Raw genomic sequence first — 9,919 nt, forward strand, 5'->3', positions numbered from 1 at the left:
GTTTAGTGACCTCTCTAATAAAATTTAGTTGTTTTATAATTTAAAACCAACAACTGATTTAATTTGAAAAAAAATAGTTTTTGGTGATTTGAGGGGGAACGCTTCAAAGTAAAGACGTTCATCTATATCTGGCCCCCAAATATAACTATGTCTTTAATACTATTTCGCTTGTTACCTTATACCTTACTAGCGTCTACGCCCCTAGAGGCCTCTAGTGGCACTTTCAATGTTTTTTTTATATTTAAAATATGTCTATGTTGCGTTTGACGTTTATGTTTGCGTTGAACTCTCTTCCTAAAATCGAGAACGTAAAAAAAAATTCGATTTTTTGTGATTTCTCTTGGGAGGGTGGTGGTACCCTCCCCCAAAATAGTTAAAAACCTTTCCGGGACATATGAGAATCTACCCTGTTAAGGAGAACCCGATCGGTCCAGCGGTTAGCGAGATCCTTCGGTACAGACACACAAACATCCTATTACTTTAGTATAAGGATTTAAAACAAGGATAAATTTAACCATAAGCACACAAATCATAGACATTAAAAGAGCAGTGCCATGCTGTTGGTGTCTACTAATATAGTTTAACTTTGCTACTACTAATAAAAAATTATACTAAAACATATGAACACCCTGGAAATAACCTATTTTGGGTATATTTAATAACTTTTTTGCCCCTATAACCTTATTTTTATGTAAATATTATTGTACATTGCTAACTATGTTCCTGTTACGTTATATAACCATATTATTTTTCTATAGCAAAACTTCTCTACAAGCCTTTAAACAATGATATATTATTATTATTTGGATCTTCACCAAATTTTCATGTTCTTTAACAAAATGAAACATGCAGTTTGCTAAAATAACGATCCCACTCTTCCAACCCCTTAACCCCAATCCCAATTGACGGCAATTTTTCCCTCGTCATAATATCCACGTAAGTTCTACATCCATACTTTTAACAGCTATAGCTGATAATATGTGCTTCTATAACTGACAATAAAATCCAATAACATGTATTTTTATTTGTTTATTTATAATTTTGTAATTATTAAGTAATTTTCCAGTATGGCTGGTGCATTATTTGCCAAGTGTACCACTTTTCTGCACTACCTCTCCGATTTTGTTAATATTCTATATTTTGAGCAGTAGGCACCCCCAAAAATTTTTTCATTTTACCCCCCCCCCCTTAAAAAAATTTTACCCCCCCCCCCCAAAAATAAAAAGCTTGGACGTCTATGATCCAACCTATACATTTTATACACCAAAATGATCGTTTATTCATGTAAAAAGCGCACATACTGCTATTTTGGTCAAAACTCTAATTTTACAGGGTGTCCAACAAAAAGTGTTTTTTTGGATATCTAGTGTAATACCCAAAATACCTGTCCGAAAAAAATCATTTTTTTTGGCTTAAATCCTGTGTTTTATCTGTGGGCATATGTGGTATATAACGGTTCGGACCACCCGGGACTAATAGGTTGTCGAATTTCATTTTGGGACACCCTGTAAATGTGATTTTTGCGTCTGTAGAGCTAAAACTTGGTCCAATCGGTTCAGTGGTTATCGAGATCTTAAGCTTATAGATAAAATAAATTATTTCTTTATAAATAGTTAGTTAAACCTATTGGTAAATTATTTCATTTTTCCTATGGTAGCTTGAAAATACTTAATTAATCTGCTATTGTCCTATTCATCTCCCTTGATATGCTTAACCATGGTTAATTAAATAAATTGGATTAAATTGTTTTATGCCTCCACATTTTTTTGGAATATGGCCAAGTATTTGAATTTTCTACAAAAAAGGGGTTTTTGTCCATAAAGGTAGACTCTTTATATTCAGGGATCTAAAGGGATAAGACAATGGTCGATCAATTGATGTACATCTCCAATGATAATACACAAAATTACCTCTTCTGTTTATTACAATTAGTGGTCAAAACGTTTGGACATTCGACCTAAGAAACAAACAAATCAAAATTCAATGAAAGTTCCCAAAGTCAGAACACGAATAAGAAAACGTTTCTATAAAACTTTGGGGACTAGTGTAATAAACAGCCCAATGTCCCCTTCCTCCCTGCTTTATATTAGAGAGTGAGGGGACATTGGACTGTTAATTTTAATGGTTCCCAAAGTTTTCTGAACAATGTATCTAACTTTGGGTACTTTTATCTTACTTTGAGTACTTTTATTAAATGGTGTTTGCTTTGTATTAGTGTCCAAAGTTTTCCACCAAAAATTTTAGTATTCGTAGTAATTTTGTTACTTTTCACAGAAGTCATATAATTCAGTACTGACCAAAAAACGAGAAAAAATGTAAAAAATCTAGTATACTTTAAAATGGATTTGTTGATTTTTTTTCTCTACAATTCAATATTAATTGTTAAAAGCGAAGCTTTTCTATAATTAGGGTCGGTCCGTCCGTACGTCCGTCCGTCCGTCCGTCCGAGATAGTTAGCTTTTATTCGTTAATTTAGGCATGTTAGAATTGCCCTATCGATTTCAAACTTTGCATGGTGATTACTGTAGTAGTTAGGTACGATTTAGAAAGCGTAGCAAGCATAGTCATTACCAGAATGTCCGTACGTCCATTTTAAACATGTTTATTTTTCTACTTTTTAACAACAAATTTTTATGTGATCTAATTATCCGTTTGATCTGATTTTTGGTATATTGATTTCTGGGACAACAAAGAACAATATTTTAAGCGAAGCAACTCTATAATCAAGTCCTAAAGATGTAAGTATGTCCATAAACATTATCCTGTATCAAGCCGTTTTCCAACAAATTTACTTACAATTTTGCTTTGAATCTTATACTTTTATATTCTGATTATTCAGTTCAGACACTATACAAGTGTTAATGTCCGTTTGTCCTACAGTTTCAGTGCTTCGCTTTTATGGATGTTGTCATCCTTGTTTACATTGAAAAAGTAGAAAGACAGATAATTGATAGAAGCCAAGCAAGTCTATAACTGAGCTAAGTCCGAACGTCTGCCCCTTTGTCAATACATTATAGTTTTAACAAAATTATGTAGTCATTATAATATCGATATTTCGATAGTATGTCAGCTATGACCACTTTTATTTGATGCATTATTGTCAACATAAACCATTTAAATTATATGTCGACAGAATGCCGTAATTTTGACCTGGGGGTTAGACCTGCAAAACGACTTAGCCATCCTAGGACCTGTATAAAATTAAAAGGATTTTTGTTTGTTTGTGTGAGACAAAAACATGATTTAAAACTTAATATTTATATTTTAAAGACTAATAAGATTGAAGCAGCTAATACCTATTATTTTAAAATATCAAATCAAATATTTTTTTTGAAAATATCTTAACTTTTATCATTGAGAGGGTGAAAAGAAAAACAGGAACTCCACCAAATGCAAAAGTGTTGAGGAAAATTGAAAAAAGTTCAGGTTTTATAGCCGCGCTAATTATCAAAACTGCTTTTTGCGGCTGAAATTAAATAATCAAAATAAAAAACTACCGCTACCATCGAAAATCCTATTTTTATGTGATTCCAGATCACTGTGATAATTAGATTCAATTTGAAGAAAAGTAACATTTTTATTTTTCAAAACCTGCGTTTGCTTGCCCCTCGTAACAGCAAGTGAAAGAATGCAAATGCTATCATTCTTTTTAAGTTGGGGAGATGATCAAACATTGTTGTAGTGTGGGAATAGTTATTTATAGCATCGTATTATAAACAGCTTTCTGCAGATAAAAAAAAGTACAATTATAAGTTTAAAACCAGTTTTTTTAGAACCAAGATGCCAAAAGCACAGGCTAAAAAACTGGTTTTAATCTTATGATTGTACATTTCTATATTTGTAGAAAACAGGATATAATATGTGCAATACATAATTTTTATGTATAACTGGATATTAATTAAAGCGATACTGAGAAGAACTATAAGTGAATTCAGATGAGCCTCATGTGAAGTAAATTTATTTCTTCCTGTATTTCACAAGAACAGAGATTTTAAATAAAATATTGTCAAATCAGTGATATATCTATTCGTTTTTTCACCTAATTGGTCTTTACTGAAACAATATGCCTATTCTAAACACACCCAAGAAATAATTTTCAAAACAATTCAAATGATCAAAGAATTATAATTATATGACATTACTAACATCGCGCAAAAAATATGAATGGTAAATTTTTCTGTCTTTTGTCTGAAAACATGCTACATTCAATAGTTTTATCAAAAAATGATGAAACAAGAATAATAGGACTTTAATTAATACTGGCCTTTTGAATATTCTAATGTTATTCAAACAGAGAAGAAGATCCCAATCATTAACTGGGATGTAATAGAAGATTCTTCAGATTTGTCTACATTAAGAGAACCTATTAGAACCATGAAATAATTCACAGATCAGATAGATGAGTTCAAACTGTTTAAAAGCCTTGACACAAAAGTATATTATTTTGATTAAAAATGTATATTTAGAAAAGGGTTGGTAACTTTTAATATTGTAAACAGTTTAATTAAAGTACTTTCGTAATTTATAGCATTTCCTGCTTTTCTGACTTGTTATTTCATTTTGTCCTTTGAACCCAACAAAGCATTTGATGATATTGCATCAAAAAATGATTTACATTTCAAAGTTTTCTCTTATAAAACCATGGCGAAACCTAACTTTTTAGTCAATAAACCAAATATTAAACATAAACCTAGTATATTTACTAAAAAAATACTATGGATCAATGCTGGAAGGTACTTAGAATCACTTGCTCTTGTTCGTGGATAGTTCCCTTTAAAATTTTCTCCACTATTGTACAATAAGTACCCAACCAAGTTGATCCTTGAAAAGATAAAAGAAACTTGTTCTTGACCTCCAGCTATATCTCAAACACTCCTTCCCTTAAGCAGCAATAATACTGTCTGTCTATGTTAATGCATTGCATCAGTGGGAACTCATTGAAGGAAATGTTGAAAAACCCATAGTTATGTGTTCTGGACAATGTAGTGAAGCAATGAATAATGTAACTAGAACCTAGGAGTCTGTAACATCCTGCAGGGCAAGATAGATGAACATCCAGGTCAACACTAAAGATATTTTAAAGCATTGGAATTGAAATATTAAAATTTAAAAATTGGTAGCTCTGTTGTGCTGCCTTCCCATTGTTGTCAAATTTTTACTGAGAAATTAAATTATTCTATGTGTATCTCAAACTTACATTTTAATTTATCTTTTTGATCAACTATGCCTATTTATTATTTACGTCACAATATTGCAGAGCAAGATGATAAGCACCAAATTTTCTGTTCAGATATTGCAACCCTGGTAACCACAGACGTATAAGGCTGGAGGGTCAATTCTACAGCATTGTTAAACAAGAGCTAGTAGATAATTCAAACAAGATGCCGCATCTTATCTTGAATTAAAATTTCAAATGAAATATCTTCAAAATAATGATATAGTGAGCGTCTAGCCTTGCAGGTAGGCTAAATTATCCTCACCAGTTTTACCAGCATGGATTGCAGATGCAGCAATGGAAAAAAATATTAAAGAATGAATTAGGCCAAGCCTTTAGCAACCCAAGCCAATTTTGGCTAGCCAGCAAGCCCATTTTTTTAAACAAATCCACCAGTGTTCAAATGATATCTAGAGGCCACAGTCAGAAACTGCACTGCAAGATTTGAAACTATGACTGACCTTAAACTATCATTCATCAATGCTTGCTATCTAGACTAAATACTTAAACACACCTATTGCTTTTTTTGAATAATACATGTTTCAACAAATTTTTAAAAATCTTTTTGTTTCTCAAGAACTTATTTGACCAAAAATTTGGCATCCATAGCTAGCTGGCCAATAAAGTTAAAAAAAAAACACCTAAGTTAATAGATCTGCCTCAACTTGATAACTTCATCCAGTTTGTGGATGTTGTGTGCCTCATAGTAAGATGCATGCTATGATTTTACGCTTACAAATGCAATTTAAACTGAATTGTTAAAAGAGATTTTGACTATGAAAAGGGGTGTTTTTATTGTAAAATTGTTATCAGTTACTGGCAGTCTAAGTTTCTGACAAATATAAGATTTTAATTTTGCTTCCAGACGACATAATTTAATATTGAAATTTTAATCATGAGCAATGAAAATCTTTCCAAATTTTCAGTGTCCTAAAAAAATCATTTTGAAATGTCTAACTTTTTTGCAATTGAAGCTGGAGGCTTCAAATTTTGGGTATTGGGTCTACTTGTAGCAGGCTTTCAACAGTTAAAGCGGTGTATTTCTTGCAGGGTTCCTTTAATACTAAATAATTTACACAAGAAAATGTTACCAGAGGCAGGATCTAATGCAAATAAAGAGTGTAAGATAATATTAGATAATCAAAAAATGTTTAATTAGTAACCCTAGGAGAATACTTAATTTTTATGTGTACAAACTAGCAATTTCAAACTTTTACATGAATAATTTTGATATACAGAAAATACAATAATTTATCGTTATTGAGGGTGTACATATATATTTCATACATTGTTTTATCCTTCCTTGAATTTTACGCAACAAGAAGCCCACAATACACAATATTTAATCAAACATTCCAACTTTTGAGGCAAAAATTTGCATTGGCAGAGAATTTTTGTTTTCAATATTTTGGCCTAATTCCCACAAATTTAACATTTTCTGACAAAAGTTATTAGTTAAAGTTTCATTTTTAAAAGCAAGGCTTAACTATAATTAGGTTATTTACTTCAACCATATGTATGTCGGTGCGATTATGAGTAGATAGGTTTATCTTTGATATATTTAAATTCTATTTAATGAAAATTAGATAAATAACCACTGCTGATCTTCTTTGTTTGTAGATCAATTGTCATCCTTGTTTAAAATTTTACTAAACCAATCATTAAAAATTGAAATTAAAAAAATCTACATGCATTTAAATTCAATGCAGCATGTAAACAAAAAATCTTAGCTGAAAAAAAGAACAATAAACTATTATAAAGTTCTAAACACAACATTTATCTTTTTGTATGTAACTGTAAAAGAATGTCTTTCTATCTTTGTGAGTGTAGGGAAGAAACTGCTGATTCTCCATTACGGTGAAGCTTCTCATTGGTCCAGATATGTTTATAACTATCTTAGGAAGGATATTACTAACCTCTCAAGAGAAATCAACCCAAGAAAAAAATCTCCCCCAGATTTTTTACTTTTTTCGTTAAAATAAATATTAAAAGTGGAGTGTGAATTCTACTCCCACCCCCCTTCTTCCAAATATTCCTAGAGGCCCCTTAGGGTTGAAACCGCTAGTTAACTAAAAATTGGTTAAACAAGGATGACAACATCCATAAAAGCGAAGCACTGAAACGGTAGGACAAACGGACATTAACACTTGAATAGTGTCAGAACTGAATAATCATAATATAAATTCTTAAGGGTCAAAGCAAAATTGTAAGTAAATTTGTTAAAAAAACTGCTTGATTCAGGATAATGTTTATGGACATACTTACATTTTTAGGACTTATTTATAGAGTTGCTTCGCTTATTACATTATACTTTGTTGTCCCAGGAATCAATATACCAAAAATCAGATCAATCAGATGATTAGTTCACATAAAAATTTGTTGTTAAAAAAGTAAAAAAAATCAATAGATTAAAATGGACGTACGGACATTTTTGGTAATGATTATAGAGTTGCTAAGCTTTCTAAATTGTACCTAACTACTAAAGGAATCACCATGCAAAATTTGAAATCGATAGGACAATTCTAACATGCCCAAATTAATGAAAAAAACTATCCGTTACGGACGGACGGACCGACCCTAATTATAGAAAAGCTTCGCTTTTAAAAACAGTTGATTCTTTTTTCCCTTTCACTTAAATACAAAAAGAAAAACTTTCTAATATCTTTGCTTCAAAAGATATTTTTCCTGTGTTTAATCATTTTAGCAAGTTTGTATATCATTAAATTAGCAACCACTGCACTGATAAACCTGTAATAACATTTAGTTGCAAGACCTTAGTTTACAAGTCCTTCTTATTATGATTAACTAGTGAATTACCTCGTTGGGGTGAGATTCTTCTTAGATTTCAAATGATCACTTATAGAAGCCAAAGCATCATCGACTTGTAAACGTCTTTAGTTTGACGCTGTGTGGGCCAGACTCGAACCCGACCACTCTCCGACAGCAAGCTAATGCCGAATGGCATACTTCTAATATGGCATTTTAAAATCTTTAATTATTACGCTGCTAGAACTAGTAGAAGAATAAATTTGTAGAAACGAATGAACACTTTAGTTCACACGTATACAGTAATATAAAAGAATCATAATTGATTTAGAAATCATTATAATTAAAAGCGAAGCTTTTCTAGGAGTAGGGTCTGTTCGTCATGTTAGAACAACAGAATTTGTTTGATATGGTAACTGCAGGGAGGGATGGCACCTTGGACTCTAAATTATACTTATACACAAAGTTTAATAAACCAAATCTATCATTCAATGGAGTAAAATCTTTAAAGACTTTAATCAAATCTTTATTGGTTGGTACAAACTTTTACACCAATGATTTTAATCTACAGAATAAGTATTTTTTCATTGTTTGGGGTGTCTTGATTGATTGTCCATTGTCTTACCCCTTAAGATCCCTGTTTAAGGAGATTAGTCCCCTTCCCCCAATCAAAAGTTACATTCTATGGGGGAAGTTGAGTTTAGTTTTTTTCACTGTACCCCTACCGAGACCTTCCCAATATGATATGCACGCCCGGCTCTAAGTGAAATTATCTGTTAATAAGACATATAAGATAAGATAAAGCATGTACAAATTATCATTTTGTTTCAACAAGGACGAAATAATTTAAGAAGAGCAGCAATAAAACCAATATTTCTTATAATCATGTATCTTTAGGGATAAGACAATGAAAGATAAATCGACAAAATTACTAGTTCTTTAGATAAAAATTATTGGTGGAAAATTTTAAATTTGCTAGTTTGTACAATCCAATCAAGAATTTTTGATATATTTTTAAACACTCTATTATTTGCCTTAATTTACTTAGAGGCAGTTAATACTAGCCTAAACCATCCCTCTTGACTTAAATTAAAAAAATATAATAGCTTTAAAAACCTAGGTTAAGATAAAAATGGAGAACAGTTGAGAAGTTAGCGAGATCTCAACGGACAAACAAAAGAAACCTTACTACTTTGTATAAAAGAATAAAACTAATGAGTAGCTTTATTGCTAACAAGGAAAGATAGAGAGAGATAAAGAGAGAGAGAGAGAGAGAGAGAGAGAGAGAGAGAGAGAGAGAGAGAGAGTGAGTGTGAGAGAGAGAAGTGAGAAAATTTCTGATAATATTCCCACGAAAGTTATTACTCTGTTTCAGGAATAGATATTCTGGAAAAAAATATACCTTTTAAGGCTAAAACTTTTAGTGATTTCTACACAAAAAAATAGTAGGATTCTTTTTTATTTCGTCACTAAGATCTCACCAACCACTAAACCGATTGTATTCTCCATTTAAAAGAGAAGCTTTACATAGGTCGCGAATGGTTTTAGGCCATTTTATTTGTTTATTTAAAGTATGGTTCTAGATTTAGATTTTTATTAGCGCAGCCACTATAATTTTTTAAATAAAGTAAAAGCAATATTTTTTTTGATGGAGGGAGGGTGAATATTTTAATGAATAATTGTTCTGAATTCCTAGTCTCTAGAAATTTAGAGATGTACAGTTAAAGAAGTTTCACAGCGCGTAAATGAATATGGAGAAAAAAGCCTGACATTCTGAGGGATAGACAGGGAGATAAATTATATATGCATCCAAATTTTTTATTTACAGTTTGTCTCATTTGTTGGCTGATTCAACTTCGAGCTCTTGGTTGAAACTTATAATATTTACTTGGCCGTTGGAGACAGCGTAAAGTGGCACCCAAAAAATGACGTCATACA

This window comes from Acartia tonsa, chromosome 4 (assembly GCF_053477335.1).
Source record: "Acartia tonsa isolate MP-2025a chromosome 4, ASM5347733v1, whole genome shotgun sequence".
Taxonomy (NCBI): Eukaryota; Metazoa; Arthropoda; class Copepoda; order Calanoida; family Acartiidae; genus Acartia; species Acartia tonsa.